The sequence below is a fragment of the Ictidomys tridecemlineatus genome, chromosome 1 (genome assembly GCF_052094955.1).
Source record: "Ictidomys tridecemlineatus isolate mIctTri1 chromosome 1, mIctTri1.hap1, whole genome shotgun sequence".
NCBI classification, from domain to species: domain Eukaryota; kingdom Metazoa; phylum Chordata; class Mammalia; order Rodentia; family Sciuridae; genus Ictidomys; species Ictidomys tridecemlineatus.
In genome coordinates this window covers 86,908,670-86,925,648 of record NC_135477.1, presented here as the reverse complement: position 1 = coordinate 86,925,648, position 16,979 = coordinate 86,908,670, and the positions used below count along the sequence as shown (strand labels likewise).

Here is a 16,979-nt window from a genome sequence, read left to right as displayed (position 1 = left end):
ACTTTCTCAAGTAAAGGACTTGCACTTCATTTGTATGTTAAATTGTGAGGGGTTTTGTTTGTTTTGTTTCTGTGTGGGAGGGTTGGGTTCTGTTTCATGTACCCCTCCTTCCTGGGGTCTGGTAGGCCTAGATGAAAGTCATCAATGAACTGCGGGGTGGCTTGCAGAGAGGTGTGTAGTCTCCTCTTTCACTGTTGGCTCCTGGGCTGTTGGGGATGCTGCAGTTGCAGGTAAGTATTCCTGGGGCCACCTCTGTTCCAGCCCTTCTGACCAGCCTCCCTCTGCAAAGCTGGGGATTGTTCCACAGAGTCAGTCCCTTTGTCATGATGTTGTTCCATGTGTGCTGTCAGGAGGTTAAAGAAAAGTTGTCCCATAACCCCTGGAGCCCCCTTAAAGTCCTAGCAAAGCCATCTCATGTCCTCTGTAGCTCATCTCACTTGCTTTTATCCCTGAGGGATCATCGGGAAGCAGATTCTGAGAGAGAGGAGGGCTTCTCGGTGGGCTTCCAGCCACGGCTCGGCTCCCAGGGGCTGAAAGGCACAGCAGCCAGGTGTAAGAGAGCCGATGGAGCCAGACGTCTGCAAACAGGACTCTGAGGCGAACCGCAGGATGTGGTAGTCTATGCAGGCCGGATAGTTATGCTTCTCGCCTTCTTCTGTTTATTTACTTTTCCTCCCATATCTTTTCCCTCCCTTTGTCAAGATGATAAAATAACACAATGTGGTGTATATTCTCAGATGTACAGAAATGCCATGTTGTCGTTTTTGTAAATGGGAAAAAAGACAAAACAAATTATAAAAAGAGAAGTAGTCTTATGATGGATATGTTAATTTGACTCACTATATACCCTTTTGGCTATCTCTGTGTATCTCATAACATTATGTTGTACATCTTAACAATACCCAATAAAAATAATTTAAAAAATAAAATAGATGTATTTTAAAGAATCTCTGCTTTTCATTCGTTCGTAGCATACAGACCATCTAAACCAGCTGTGTGCATTTGATGGATAAGGATATTGAGATGGGGGTGGGGAGGGACACTCACCAGATTAACACAGCTGGAAAGTGACATGGGCGAGGTTCCAGCCTGCTTTGGTCTCCTCAAAAGTCAGCCAGCTCCGACCATCAGAGCCAACACTATGTGGGAGGCACAGGCAGAGTGCCAAAGTGGAATGACTTTATTTCTATATCTGGGTAAAAATAATTCCCCAACTTACAGACACCTAGAAGATTAGGGCCTCAGGGTAAAAATAAAGCTTGCTTTCTGACAGAACAAATCTTGTCAGACGCTTCTAATTTTTCCCTGCCTGGGAGCTGGGCTTGGCTCTTTAGAGGAAGCAGCCTGTTCGGTGGGGATGTCTGTGGGATGAGGCAGGACCCCTCTGCTGATAGAGGCTTCCTTGGCGTGTTTGGCCCAGGGGTCTCTGGAGCTTCCCCAGCCTTTCCTATCCCCAGGAGGGGAGTCCTGCCCTAGGGAATGTGGTACAGGGAAATGGAAGTTAGAAGCTACAGAGGCTAAGCCCCCCAAAGGGTTTCACTAGCCATTATTTCCATTTATTTGATGCCAGGTATTTCCCACATAGCTTCTTTCCTGTACCCAGAGGCAGATCAATCAACCTTCCCAGTAGTTTCCAAGCTCCAAAGCTGATGTCTCCCTTGATGGTAAAGACAGACTTCAGAGAAGCTTGTCCCAGTGAACCCTACAGTCCACTTCTGAGGGTAGGGAATGTTCTGACCCATTTCTTATGTAGCCAAGGGCAGAAATTAAGAGCCGTGGTGACCTCCACTCTTAATTTTCTTTACTTCATTTGGATGTGGATTAAAAAGCTTTCCTCTCACCTCCCCTTTACCAAGTGAGTGAGCGGTGCGTTGTGTCAAAAGAGCAACCTACGGTGATTTCTAAATCAAAACGTTTTAGACAGTTGTGTTTCTTTTATGTCTGTGTATTTTAAAAAAGATATTGGCCTATCTCTTGGATGAGCTTCAAAGAGGGTTGTCAACCTGTGTCTCTCCAGCGAACTTTCACCAGAGGGAAAAGTGTGGGGCCATAGCATGTGGGCCCCTGAGATGCCCTCAGGCTGGCCTGTGCTAACTGCTCTAGAGATGCTGGCTGCCTGGGCCCAGCCAAAGTGAGACCCCTGTGAAGGAGGCCTGAGGAAGGAGGCAGTTCCTCCCGTGAAGCATTATATGCCGTGAGCACTGGGGTCGTTTTGTCACACTTTCTTCTCTTCACTCCCATGTTACACAATTCATATTCGCCCAATTTCATGGTCTCACAATTAAAAAAACTTATTGTTACCAGGAGTCCTTATGGCCTCCCCATCCATGCTGACCTCTGCTGCTCAGATCATTTTCTCAAATGTTGCTTTTATTCCAACAGGTCACATGGCCCCTGGCCTGAGCCCTGACTGGCATCTCACAGTCCAGACTCTTATGTGACAAGGAGAAAGACCAGGGGTCCATTTTCAGAAATAGAGTATTTAGTCTTAAATGTAAAATTGGGATATAAGAAAGGCAGCCAGAGGGGAGTAGAGCAGAATGGGAGGTTACAAGCAGTTGACTCACACAGGAGCACCACAGCCTATGGATATGGCAGATCCAAAGTCCAGGCATCTGAATGGCCCTTTGACAAACAGGAGGTGGGGGAAAGGGGTCAGCCTAACCAACGGAGATAGAAATCTGTAAAGAAACAGTAACTTAGGAAAAGAAGTAAGAGCTGCCTACGCGTCAGAATGCATTCACCCCAAGAAGGCCCTCCCCTGACAAGAGAACAAAGGGAGGTGGGAACAACTAAAGGTATATTTCTTTAAATAACCTAGTAGGAGAAAGTAAAACCTAGGCAACATTTGAGAAGACGGTGCACCCCACAGTACTCGGCCAATGAGGAACCAGGGAAGGGAGCTTGTGTGCTAGGGGATAAAATACTGATTGTAACCATTCTGGGGGTCCCTGACTACCGGCACCTGATCTTGCCTGGGGAGTGCTTTGTCTCTCAGTCCATACTTTGGGCATGGGCAGGTGAGTGTGTTTCTCACACCAGTTTTCATGTCTGGCTTCACTTCCCCTGCCCCATGCTTCACCAAGTAGTTGTTCACACCAGGGAGGGGCAATGGCTCTGGTAGTGGAGACAGAGGTCTTAGCAGGAGCAATGACACATAATTATGTCCCAATGTGGTAGAGTTGTTAAGATAACTGTTTCTAGCTGGTCTACATGGGTTCAAATTCTGGTTCTGTCACACTGTAGCTGCTGGCCTTGACCAAGGTTCTTAATGTCTCAATGACTCAATTTCCCCTTTTATACACTGGAGAGGATAGTTGTATTTCCATCATCATGTGGTTAACTCTAGGCACATGGCTATCCATGGCAAAAGACCCCACAGGCTTCTCCCCGACAGTCCCTACAGAGTTGCCCAGGGGTCAAGGATCCTGTCAAGGCCTCTGAGACTTCCTACCTTGCAAGGTCATATGAAATCTCTTTAGCCATGGAATGGGGACATCAGGGCATCAAGCCTGCCTGGCAGGGTTACCATGCCCTCCTGACCTCTCCCAACTGTTCTGGCGATTCTGGCCTGATTGGTATTCTTATAAATATACTAGGCAGGTGCAGTCACAAGGAGAAGGAGCCCAGGCAAGGATCAGAGGAAAAAGTGTATTATACTCCCTGCTCCCAGGCAGACAGAGAAGGGGTCACATGGGAAGAAGCACCATGGAGTGGTGGGGAACAGAGGGAGAGCAAGGACCCGTGGACAAGGGCCTGTGTTCAGGGGTCAAGGTGGCGTACATGAGCAAAGGTATGAGAAGAGTTCATTGGTGCATTTGTGTTCCTAGGTCATGGTCAGGGGAATGTAAGAAGGGAAACTGAGGCACGGCCACCTTTTTACCCTGTGTACCAGTGTGCTGTGCAGGATGCTCATAGCATGTTTGTGGGGTATTATAGCAGCAGGAAAATCTGCTTTGAAGGTTTACACTACCTGGCGCCACATTGCCTACCCAACAGATACAAGTAACTGGTAACATCAGTTATCTGAACACTACCGCAAGACTGTATAAAGGGAAAGTACGTTCCCCAGGGTCAGATGCTCTTAGTAGGCCGCATCAGGAGTGTCACTTCATGGTTGTAAGATGGCTGCTGTACTTCCGGACATCACATCTGAGGAAGAATTAGGCCCTTTGCCTAATAGCTTTTATTATCACTCTAGGTATTCTCTCTGTTTGCCCAAGAAACTGATATGTAAGAAGCTTGTCTTCAGGGTTTGGTTGGGAGAGGCCCATGGTGCTCCTCAATAGGATACAGGGAGGGAGGAGAATGAGGTGAGCGTGGGTTGGAGTTGTGGCTCAGCGGTAGAGTGCTTGCCCGGCACATTCAAGCACTCAGTTCTATCCTCAGCACCACGTAAAAATAAGTAAGTAAAATAAAGATATTGTGTTTTTTTACAAAAAAAAAAAAAAAGAAAGAATGAGGTGAGGGAATGGATTTCCTTGTCCCCTCTCTCTAGGGTCGCCTGGTCCTGGAGGCTACAGAAGCTCCAAGCAGCCTTTCTACATGGTACTCACCTCTGGGTCCAGTGCCTGTCCTTCCCCTGAGGCCTTTGGGTCTAGGGACAGGAGCAGCTCTGCTGTCACTAACCTAGGGTTCTGCACTACCCTGATGGTTTCCAGGGCCCTAAATGCATCTCTGTGAAGAGTTCCCTTACTCTCTTGAGTTCGCCTAATTTGCATGTTCTCTCTGTTGGCCTACGGGACCGGGTGCTCTAGGCCTCACAAGCTTCCTCCATTTTCAGAGGCTTCCATGTGTGTTCAGGGGCCACATCTGATGTCGTGGTCTGCTCTAGTTGCAGAGGAGGCTGGAAAAGCAGAAATGTCTCTAAAGGGAGACAGTCAGGGAGAAGGAGATTGGGAGTCGGTTGACTTAGCCACCCATGGTGTCTGCCAACAAGAGCAGAGATGTGAAAGAATTCAACAAACAAAGACTTCCAGGCCCAAGATAGACCCCCTTGACCAAGCCCCAGCCTCTCGTGGGCTCAGCACGTCCGTCGCAGTTCGGAGGCTGAGTGCTCGGGTTAGATGTTAGGGTTGGGATGAACCTCACTCTTCACCTGATGGGGCCCATTTATATAATTGCAGATCGTTTGAGACAAGCCTGTTGTGTGGCCATTCAGATTAGAACACTTGAGGCACAGGAAGCCCACTGCCCAGAGCTCCAGTCATTAGAAAGTGCTCCCTTCTAAAGAGCCCGAATCTTCCAGCCCACGTTCCACTCTGCCCTCAGGGGGGCCCAGCAAAGACCCTTTCTCTTCATGTCCACCCTCACAGGTAAAGGCCTGAAATCCCCTGCCTGGGTCTCTTCTTTTCCAGGTTATATATTCTCAGTTCTTATGACTTCTGATTCCTGCAATATAATGCCCTTTCCAAAGAGCTCCGAGTAGCTGTCTTTCTTTTCTTTTTTCCATTTTAAAGACAAGTTTAAATCATTTCCTTCCAAGTATGTCAGTTTCAAATCAGAATCATAGAATTCTTGCTGACTCACTCGCCACATCTCTGCCATCCCTGGACAATGCTTCTGGCCTCAAGGGGTCCCATGCAGTGGGAAGCCACAAGGGACACTTCCCTGCCCGGAGCACTCGGCACTGCCCTTCCAGCTGCCTGCCCGAGCGCTCCAGGCAGGGCCCTGCAATCTAATTCACACAGTCCTCCCGGTCTGTCTTGCCAAGGCCGCTGAATGGAGGGAGTAGATTCAAGGAGAATAAGCAGTACCCCATTAACAGTGTGCGCACTGGAGTGGCGGTAATGAGAAGACCTCTATTGCAGCGTGTCCTCCAGTCTCTTTGTTCAGATACACTAAAAACACCCCGCACTGGCAAATTAAAAATTAACCCTTCCCGACTGACTGCTGATAGGCTGCTCCTGATTTGTTCCAAAGCACACAGCTAATAAGTGCCGGAGCCAGACTCCAGGGCAGGATTTCTGACTCCACACCTGGTGCCCTCTCCCTCTAGACCTCACAAGCTGCGTCTTTGTGCTTTCATTATATGTTTTATTCAGGAAATGTTTTAGGTCAGTCACTCATTTACTAAACATCTATTATGTAGCAACCAGCATTCTAGCTGCTGGAAATAAACACAAAGACCCCTAGCCCCACCCTGGGAGCTCACCGTCTTGCAGAAAAGGTGAATGTGGAGAAATAATTATAAACAATCCAGTGTGAGCCATGGGAGGGTGTGCTGTGAACACAAAAGAGGGTCCTGGGGTTAGGGACAACCAATAAAACAAACCACTCACTTTCAAAATGATCTAGGTTTCATGCCAGGCAACTGGAAATAGCGCAATTGCAAAACAGGGTGAGATGGGAGAAGGTAGCCTGGCACCATGTTGGGAGCATGAGGCAAAAGCTTTAGGTCAGACAAACCCGTTGTCCTCAGATCTTCTCTGCATTGCCTCCTCTTTGAACGACAGTGGACGGCCATGTTTGCACCTTGGTGAAGTGAGGCTACTACTGAGCAGATTTGGTGGGAGGATGAAATTAGAAAGTGCAGGTAATGACCTGAGCACAGTGTCTAGTGCAAGCCCTGATCGTGGCAGGCTTTGTGTTACACTGTGAATTCCAGGCTCTGTGATTGCAGTTGCCTCCTTGGTTGACTTCAGGAATGAGGACTGTGTCCCAGACCTCCTCCTGCCCTTCATTGAAGTGGTCAGAAGCTCTGAATTCACAGCATCTGAGAGCATCCGCTCACAGCTCCCCTGAGAAGAGACTGCTGCTGGGAGAACAGCTGCTTCCAAAAATTCTGATGTGCTTCCTCTCTCACTGGGGGCCTGCTGTTAATTAGGAAGACTGCATGCGTGAACACTTGGCTTTCATTTGCTTTTCTTTTTCAGTTTCTCAAAAAAAGCTCTTTTGATCAGCACCATGAGTGAATGTGCCAGGTCTCGAGTCTTGCAAAGATGTGTAAAGAATATGAAGGAGGTGCTGCCTCCTTTGACACCTGCCTCTACACGGCCTAAGATGGAGGTTTAGAGCATTTTGTCTTCTGTTCCCAACTCCCAGGTGGCCTGGATGACTCTTGCTTGTACTTGGGACAGCTCTCTTACTTTCTGCTCCCACCTGGGCCTGGGTCTAACAAGTTTGTGCAAAACTGAAAAGGACAGGCCTTCCTGGCTCTCTCCAAAGCATGGGTGAGTAGTTGGGAAGGAACATCCAAGAGAGACCTACTTCTCCAGGGAATGAGCAGCCTGGACTCCTCCCAATCCTGAGAACTCTCTCTGATAATGATCACCTGGGCCCGCTTCCCTTGGGATAGCATAGATTTAGGTGGAATATGAGTGGGGGTACTCAAGAATGTGAAGGGTATAAGGGAATGTGGCATCTGGGTTCCACATTTCCATCAATTACATCAACCATCTGTTGTGACTACAGGAATCAACAGTGGGTGTGTGTGGTTAGTTTTTCCTCATGCAACTCCCAAGGCAAGATTAAGCATTTTCTTGCATCCTTAAAAATGAAACTCATGGGCTGGGGTTGTAGCTCAGTGGTAAATCTCTTGCCTAGCACATGTGAGGCCCTGGGTTTGATCATCAGCACCACATAAAAATAAATAAGTAAAATAAAGATATGGTGTCCATCTACAACTAATATATATATATATATATTTAGACATGTAGACTTCATTGGTGATTATTATCTATAATAAAATATCTGTATTGCTTCGTATCTGGAATCTCTTGAGAGTAAGATAAATGTATGTATTTGTGGGTGTGCATGTGTGTGTACAAAAAGAGGAAGAAAGGAAAGAAGGAAGGAAAGAAGGAAGGAAGGAAGGAAAGAGAGCTTCTATCAGGGTCTGGCTTCTCTAAGTGTTCGGCCTGTGGGTTCCTTCCCTTTCTAGAGCTTCTCCAAGAAGTACCTGTCGTTCTTCCTTCGCTCCTGTCTACATCACTGAGAACTTTCCAGAAGACCTCTCTATTTCTTTCTGTCTCATCTGGGCATTTAGGGCAGGCCCTGTTCCTACAGCTCGCATCTCCTCTGTCACCACTAGCTCAGCAGTGTCCTGCGCTGCTCCAGCACAGTGGGGAATCATAAATAACCAATATTTGTTCTTGTCACCAACAAAATGAAGCGTGTGAGAGTTCCAAAGGAATAGAAGTGTTTGGAGCTGGATGTGAGGGAGCCCTGTCTGCCTGACTCCCAGGCCTCAGTCTGGTACCTGGTGCCTTTGTGCTCCTCTGATTCCCTCTTTTACCCTCTCAGCTCCTTGCAGGGGTATTTGCAAATGATGCAGGAATCCTTTCTTCTTTCCAGACCCAAGGAGTTTTCTTTATGGTTGCATTGATTTGTAATGAAAATTTTGAGGAGTGCTTTCAGTTCACCAGGGGAAATCACCTTAAAGGGACTCTAATTTGCCTCCCAAATAAACACAGAGTGACAGTCTCATGAATGTAATGGAACTAATCATAGCAAATTAGCTTTTCTGGTACAAAACAGTGTTTCCAAATGTGCTGGAGATCTTGTGCTGCACAATGCCTTTTTTGGAGTAAAACAAAACATGTGGCATCTCTAGTCTGCTCCTCAACCCTGTCTTGGCCACCAGTGTGAGGGTGCACTGCTAACCCAGGCGATGGACCTGGCTGTGGACAGGTACCAATGAGATCACTGTATTGCAGGAAAACACTCACGTGGCCTTCTTTCCTGCTAAGCACTGGCAAAGGATGTTTTCTGGGCCAAGTCCCCAGATTGATGGCTTTTGGGGTCTCCAGCTGAGGCTGTGACCTGTCACCAAGCCCTCTCAGAGCTGAGTGGGGATTTGGGTAAGGGACATGAGACATGGGTAGTTTGTTGATGAAAGTTATTGAACAGCCACACTCTTTGGAAACATCAGCATGCAGACTGCCGCAGCCTGCAACCAAGAAAATGAAATGTGCGAATGCATCCATGAGAATTCAAGTTGAAACAACAGAGGGTGTTGGTTGGAATTTTCTGCAAGAGTTATCCTTTGTTTTTCTTTGAAGAAAATGGAGTTAGATTGACATGATAGATCCAAAGCAGATGACCCACTCATTTTAGTTTACTTGCAATTATTTATATAATTAGCTATTGATGTAACTATTTGTAATTAATTATATAAACTACTATATGCAAAACGTTACATAAAGAGATATAAACGACACCATTATAATACGGTAACGTAAACATCACTATCTCATGTGTAACACTCTGCATTAAGGTTACCCACCCTCTTCCCAGTTTTCTGTAAGTGCAAAGAAGCAAGTTCATTATTTATATCAGAAGACAATAATGAGAAAAGCTGGCAGACGAAGGACCAACCCCAGATTGCAGCTGCTTTGGGAAGAGGGGACACAGTTTTGACTTCATGAAGCTGATTGTAGCTAAGCAACATATTTCCAACTTCCCTTATCCCCTTATGGCTTTCTGAATTCTTCTCCCTGCACACGGCTGCCTTGTCACAGCTCTGCAGGGATTGCATGTCCACGCCCAGTGAAATGAAGCATTGAGGGCCTGGTGCCTCAGTTTGGGTCCTGCCCACCTTCCACAGGACAAGGAAGCACCCCCACTGACAGAACCCTGTAATCTGAGCATTAGGACCCTCTGGGCCAGGAGGGGGTTGATGGTGGACACTTTCGGTGGAGACAGTGTAGGGCCAGGACTGGTGAGGGTCTTCCTTTGTGCCACTGCAAAGCAGGATTGCTCTCCCCATGTGACTTCCCTTCTCTGGGGCTGTTTTTCCTTGTGGGGTTAATTATACCAGCCTGAATCTCAGGGAGTGAGAGTTAATTGCCAAACACATTACAATTACCAGGAGCCCACGAGGTGCTTCACCACCATAAAGCATTACGTCTAATTATTGTTCATAATCATAAAGGTTCAGAAGCACTGAGGGCTCCCATGGCAACCTTAACACACACACATACTCTCTCTCACACACACATATGCACACCCAGATAGAGTTTTTCATTGCAGTATTAAATGCAACTCATAAACCTGCCATATTACTGAGCAAAGATTTATTTTTATAAGCTGAGCTAAGCAAGCAATGCTGAAGGATGATTCTTCTTCTAATGCCTCAGACACACCCACTCGTCAGTCTGATGACATACACGAGGTACCTGAATGTGAACCAGTGGGATCTGCAGCAGCAACATCTTTATCTGATAGACGTCATGAGGACATGAAGTACGACTTTATATTTTTGGTGTGTCAGTAAGAATAGGCCAGGATGGTTGAGAGTATTTTATAAATATAACAGAAGCATATCCCTAAATAAGCAATAAAGGAGAACCTAAACCACAGATCAATTGAAAAGCTGATTTGCAGGGAGATGATGGGATGTGTATCAGAATTAAAGCACAAGGCTGTGAGACAAGTTTATCCATTTGGACTAAATGAACCGCTGACAGGTTCAGTATAAAAGCAGTTATATATAAATATTCATGCATAGCAACGGCATCATCAATGCAAAGAAATCCACCTTATTCATACAGAAGTAATTGAAACAGCGTGTGTCTAGCCTGGGGCATTTGCAATATGAAGTGTCCTAAAGGATCTGGTTTCCTATTGTCTGCAGATCCTGCTTTTGCTATAGAGACCTTGTTAGGATGATGGACTCTTCCCCTTTCGTGCTGAGTGTATTGGCTCCCTCCCTTGTCACTATTAGGGACAAGAGGTGAGACTTGGCTTTCCTCTGGAGCCTAGAGTCAATTTCTTCCTTGGAGAGCAGCTCTGACCACTGTGTTTGGCTTCCTTTGGGAGAGGAAGTGCTTGCAGTGAAGTCCTTGAGGGGTGGCTAGTGCCTTGTCTACACCCACTTGACCCCACAGGGTGGAGCTGGACAGGCAGCAGAGGAAGGGGCTATTTAAACAGGCAGGTAAGTCAGACCTTGAGACTAGGGAGGAAAAGCTGGTGAAGAAGAGAGAAAGACCACAGTGGTCTCATGAAGGTGCATTTCTGAAGAGTTGCCCCTTGCAGACTGTTAGATGACCAGGCCAAGTGACCAAGTCATTCAACAACATGTGGTAGGTACACTCTGTCTACACTGCCCAGGGAGGGTCTGCAAAAGAAATTTAAAAGAAAAATAGCAGGCCAGCCATCCAGGTGCTCACGGACTGCAACATGGACTGTCCTAAAGGAGCTGGTTTTCTGTTGTCTGGATGTTGGGGTCAGGAGATCCAAATGGAAAAAGACCTCAGCAGGCTACAAAGACGTGATAAACAAATAATAGAGTTGGTTAAGGGTCGATTGTCACAGAGCTGCAGGGTCAGTAGTGAGGGCCAAGGTGCAGTTCAGAAGAACCACCAACTGGGTAACAGCAGGGGCTGCTCCACCAGGGCTGGACTCCTTGCATGGTCACTCTGGGAATTAGTTCACCTCACCAGGTCTCTGTTTCCTCTTTGGCAGAATGAGGGACAAGTTAGTACATATCTTAAGAGGTAATTAAAGAATTAAATGAGATATTGGATGTTTAATTTACATTGACTTTGGCAAAGTCAAAGTCTTAGCCACATCGTCTGACACACAGTGCATGTTCCATGAATGTTAATGATCATTTATGCTAACTGATGAGAATGTGGGGAGGGACATAGATGGTTAATGAGAGACTACATGGTCATTAAGAGTAAGGCACTCTAATGAGGGTGATTGTCTGAGGTAAGTGTTGAAATATAAAGTTTTATAGTTTGGACTCAGAGTAAGAGTCTGGGATTATATCCTGCCTGTCTCTTACTAGATGTATTTGCCAAGTTATTTCCCTCTTTGCGCTTCAGTTTGCCCATTTGTAAATAGAGGTGATTGCGTTAATATCTACCAAATAGGATTGTTATAGTTAATGTATAAAACATTTGGAACATGTTTGGCACATAGTAGTGCTGAATAATGGCTATTCTTATTGATAATAGTGTGTTAAAGCTTGCGTATAATAGTGAATATATCCTTTAGTGCTAAGACAACACCACTACTAGTTATTTACTGTAAATACCAAGTATTTAGCCCTAAAGGTTTGCTAACAAAGTAATACATGTCATGACCAAGTGCCTGAGGGTCACTCAGGAATAAGGGCTGTGGTTGAAATCAGAAGTTTATGTATATTACTTTCTGACATGATAATACCTGGAACAGCCATCACAATTAGCTCATGTTCAAAGTGAAATCATGGTTCCAAAACGAACACTGGAAGATAGACACCAATGTTCAGGATGCAATAAAAATTCAGGAACACATAGTAATAGATGAGCCCAGCAGTAATAGAGCCAAAGAGTAAAGAATAGGCTAGGAGTCTTGTTGACTCTACTTTAAGCCAGCCTAGGAACTCCACCATCTTCATCATGAGTATGGTTGGGAGTGCCTAGTGCTTATACATTACAAAGCCCTTGATTTTGCTTTCATTTCATCAGGAATATAATGCAAAGGTTCCAAGTCCTCAGGGAAAGTAACCGGTCTATATTTTTGTGTCTTTTTTGTTTGTTTATTTTGGTACTTGGGGAATGAACCCAGGAGCATTTTTTAATTGAGCTACATCCCCAGTCTTTCTTTTTATTTTTTGTTTTGCGACAGGGTCTCACTAAGTTGCTTAGGGCCTCACTCAGTTCCTAAGGCTGGTCTCAAAATTGCAACTGCCTCAGCTTTGGAAGTTGCTGGAATTATAGGTGTGCACCACTGCATCCAGCTGGGATGTGTATTATTTGCAAATGCAGAAACCAAGCCTAGGGTGATAAGGAGCTGATATGGATTATCCACAGGCTCTGGCCTGCCCCTCCAAGTAGATTGTATGTAGAACACAGTAAAACAGCTCGAAACCTGGAGGGAAAGTTGGAAAAAACATTTTAAGACTTGCATGAGAGAGGTGACATCATTCATCTGCTAATTCACCCATCCATTTATTCAACAAATATTTGTTGAGTATTTTTAAGTGCTGAGCTCTGGGTTATAGCAGTGAATGAGACAGACATGGTATGGCCCTAGGCTGTTCCAGGCCCCTAGGGTAGATGTTACAATAGAGCAAGTGGGAACACAGACCATTTATGAAAAGAGAAGATTTTAAGCTACATAAGGTGGCTGAAAAGTCAAATTCTCTGCAGAAAGAGAGCCATCCCAATGTGGAGTCTGTCTCAAGCTGTAATCTATAAATTTTGCTGAAATCAGATGGAATACTCTAAACCACAGGTATATGTTTATCCCATTTCTAAGCACAAATCAGCTGAGTGATGCTAACTCCAGCCACAGCTTCACTTTCATTGTTTCATGGGCTCCTGGGGCTTGGGTGAGACAATGCAGAGGAAGTCACCAGTGCAGCCACAGGACAGGGCCTGAGCTGAACAAGGGCTTTAAAGTCAGTTGCACACTTCAGATCTCTGCAGGGAACACACCACACTGCAGAGTGATAGAAAGATGGCTGAAATTTAAAAGCAGATTTCAATTTAATATATGTAGAGAGCCTCAAAGACATATATGAAAGGTTTAAAACACATAATGAAATCCATGATAAATGGGTCTCCCACTCTGTCTATCATCTCATGCCACAATTCTTTGTCCGGTGATCTTCAAGGAAACGTGAAGTTTCAAAATGATGTGGGAACTAGGGCTTCTAGAAATGCAATGGTGCCTGGCACACCAAGTTATTGTTTTTTTCCAAAAAACATTGGGACCATCTTTTTTGCACACTCTTTCCACATCTGATGGAGATCCCTCAGCCACATCCCCTGGAGTTTTATGGTCTAATATGTCTAAAGACATTTGTTGGTTGGATATATTAAATTCAAGTAGGCCATTAGCATCTTCTCCATTTTACAGAGAGAATTCTGTATGTGCATGCGTGCACACTCCTAGAGATTGAACCCAGGGCCTCACGTGTTTTAGATAAGGGCTCTGCGACTGTGCTACACCACCAGCCCACAGAAAGAATCTTCTAAAGTCAGATGTAAATCTCCGTAGCAACTGAAAGAAAGAGGTGCGGGGGGGGGGGGGGGGGAGAAAGCAGATAACTAATAGCTCTAAAGGAAAATAGCACGGAAAGAACTGAGATTCATAATTCACACAGATTAAATTACTCATTAACTGTTTGGTCTGAAGCACCATGCTATTGCTTCATATTTAGAGCATCCCTTAAATAAGATTAATTTTTAGAATGACAGGTAATGCCACTCACAAGGGGAAAATAACTATTTACTTATCATCCTAGATTGCATATTAAAAGGCATTTCATTGCAGTTTAATTTGGTGAGTCAGAATCTTCACCCAGAGATCAGTTATCACCATCCTGGTGCGATGCTTGTTAATGAAGGGAAATAGGAAGAAGCAACAAGGACGGGGAGGATGAGACCCAGCAGAGTCCCACAGGTTTGTTGTTGGTCCCTTCTCTGGAGGCACTATTTGGGTTGTACTCAGAGATTGTGCTGGACATGAGGCAACAAGGTATTCGAGCCACAGCATTGAAACATGCAATGCTGTCCTTTTATGATCTTGATTTTTAATTTAAACCTCATGTATTTTCTGATTACAAAATAAATGCATGGTATTCGTTGAAAATAATTAAAAACATTTTTAAAAGCCCCAAGGAATAAATGGTAACTTTGAAAAGCCTGCACACGAACACCTCCCTTTGGCTGATGAGTTATACCTAATAACATTTTGAAATGTTAGAGGACAATGCTTAATGGGAAATACAAAGGCCCTGGAATAGGAGCATCTTGAGGTGTCCAAGGACGATCAGGGAGACCAGTGTTCCTGGAGAAGGAGGTAGAAAGTTAGAAGAGAATGTCGGAGATAATAGGTGCTTATAGATCAGAGTAAGGGGCTAGGGTTTTACTCTGAGTGAGGCAGAAGCTACTGAAGAATGCTCATCAGAAAAGAGACATAGTTTTCTAAAAGGATGTGCCTTCTTGGAAGTAGGGGGAGGTTAGCAAAAGGGTGGATACAGAAAGCCATTTTATTAATGCAGGCATGAGATGATGATGATGATAGCTCAGAAAAGGACAGAAGTGGTAGAGGTAGTTAAAAAAAAAAGAGCTTGGATTCTGGATACAATTTGAAGGTAATGCCTAAAGAATTACTGACAAATTGCTTATGGGATATAAGGAAGAGAAGAGCTAGAATGATCCTCATGTTTCTGTTATGAGCAACAAGAAGGATAGAGTCTCTACTGCAAAGTGGAATAACAGAGGAAAGAGATTAAAGTCAGGACAGCAGGAACTTGGCTTTGGATTTGAGATGTCCCTTAGACATCCAAGGGGTAGTGTCAAGGGAGAATTGGATTTATGACTTGGATTCACTTGGAATTATGAAAAACCCAAGTATTCACTCAGGAAAGAGGAATGCAATTCTGTCTATGAGTGACTTTGAGGATCAGTTTTCTAGGTTCCTGCTAAATTAGGAAGAGTGTTGATTCAAATAATTGAGAGTTTCAAAGAAATGGCATATGCCACTGATATGTGTCTAAAGATGGACATTAGAAACATCCAGCAGAGAAAACCACTACCATCCATTAATTACCATCAGAGAAGCAAGCAAAACAATGGAACAATTTGGTTAGAGAACTCATGTTTTTTTTCTGGTAGTTTTCACTTTGCAAAAAGTGTTTTCACATGTCTCTCCTGATCCTCACATAGACGGAGCCGGAGGAGGGAGAGTCATTTCCTCTCACAGGCAAGGAAACTGGGACTCAGTCAAGGTCATAGTCACATGAATATAAAAACTGAGACTCAACACAAGTGTTTTGACTCCAAATTCCAGCTCTTTCAACTTTATCTTTTTTTTTTTTTTTTTTTAAGGCAGACATTGCTTTATCAAAAAGGTTGCCTACAACTGAATGCCTCTCAGGAGATTGATGCTGCTTGAGGGGGCTTTCCATGAACATAGTACTCAATGCTTGGCACCTCCCCTTCAGGCAGCTGCTGTTGTTACCCTCACTCTACAGATAAGGAAACTGACACAGAAAGGCTAAACAATTCATCCAAAGTCACAACAAGAAAGTGATGGAATTAGGATTAGAACTCAAGCATTTAACTTTAGAATTCATGTTCTTAACCAATATATTTTAAAAATTCATCTTCTACATATACAGCCTTTCAAGTAGAGAAAGTATAGATTGGCTTGATAATGTGACTCAAGTTGATTGGTGCTGACCATAGTCCAGAACTCTGATAATTTTGGTCAGTTAAAAGGAGTTTTATTGAGTACCTTCGAAGAGTGGCACATAGTGTTATGGTCTAGTAGACTATAATCCAAAAAATTTTCTCTCTCACTCACCTTCCCCTGATCCATGGTAAAAGTATACTTCCCTATTCATCTTGGGACTTGATGCATGAACTGCTTTGGCCACTGAAATCCTCACAGATACAATCTGAGCAGAGGCTCTGTGTTTGTCTGAAATGTTTGTCTTTGTCTTTTGCAGTTCTTCTGTCTATCATGAGAAGAATATGCACACCCAGCTCCCTCAGTAGCCACTGCTTCTGAAGCCTGGGTCCAGACTCAGAGATCCAGGGAGGAGCCCTGACTCTGACCTTCAGCCCAGAGCTGTGCCTTGTTGACTCCTGTGAGTTTGGCTGAGCACAACTGAGCCACAGCTCAGAACCATGAATGAAAATAAAATATTTGTGTTTAAACCACTGAAGTTTTTTGGAGATGTATTTTATAGTGCCTCATGAGAGAAATAGCTGATTAGTCCATATGGGAAATGTAGATCAAAAATTTACAAGTGTGGTTTGAAAATTTGTTAACACCTATAGTAATAATTGATGGTGGTATCTATCTGTGAGACAGAAATAATTCAGTTCACTGCAGCCAGCCCCAATTAATAGCCACATCTTTCCACTGGGCAACATATTTGAAACTAGTCTTGAAAGAGAAAACCATCACACACACACACACACACACACACACACACACACACACACACACAACTATGACAACTGCCTCAGGGTAAGTCCTAAGAGAAAATGCACCAAAGCCCTGGTGAAAGGGCTGATTCAAGCAGGCAT

At 44.6% G+C, this 16,979-nt stretch overlaps 1 long non-coding RNA gene across 18 annotated transcripts in view; it reads left to right on the top strand.

The window, feature by feature from the left end:
- Nucleotides 1-16,607, top strand: part of LOC120885488 (uncharacterized) — an 88,229-nt gene extending 71,622 nt beyond the window's left edge. For 12 of the 18 annotated variants that reach the window (XR_013436799.1, XR_013436793.1, XR_013436760.1 and 9 more), the window contains one exon: nt 455-947. This is a non-coding gene — a long non-coding RNA (uncharacterized LOC120885488). Of the gene's footprint in view, nt 1-427; nt 948-16,393 lie in introns of those variants that run through there. The other 6 variants (XR_013436792.1, XR_013436790.1, XR_013436809.1 and 3 more) reach the window with 2 other exon arrangements.
- Nucleotides 16,608-16,979: the final 372 nt, after the last annotated feature.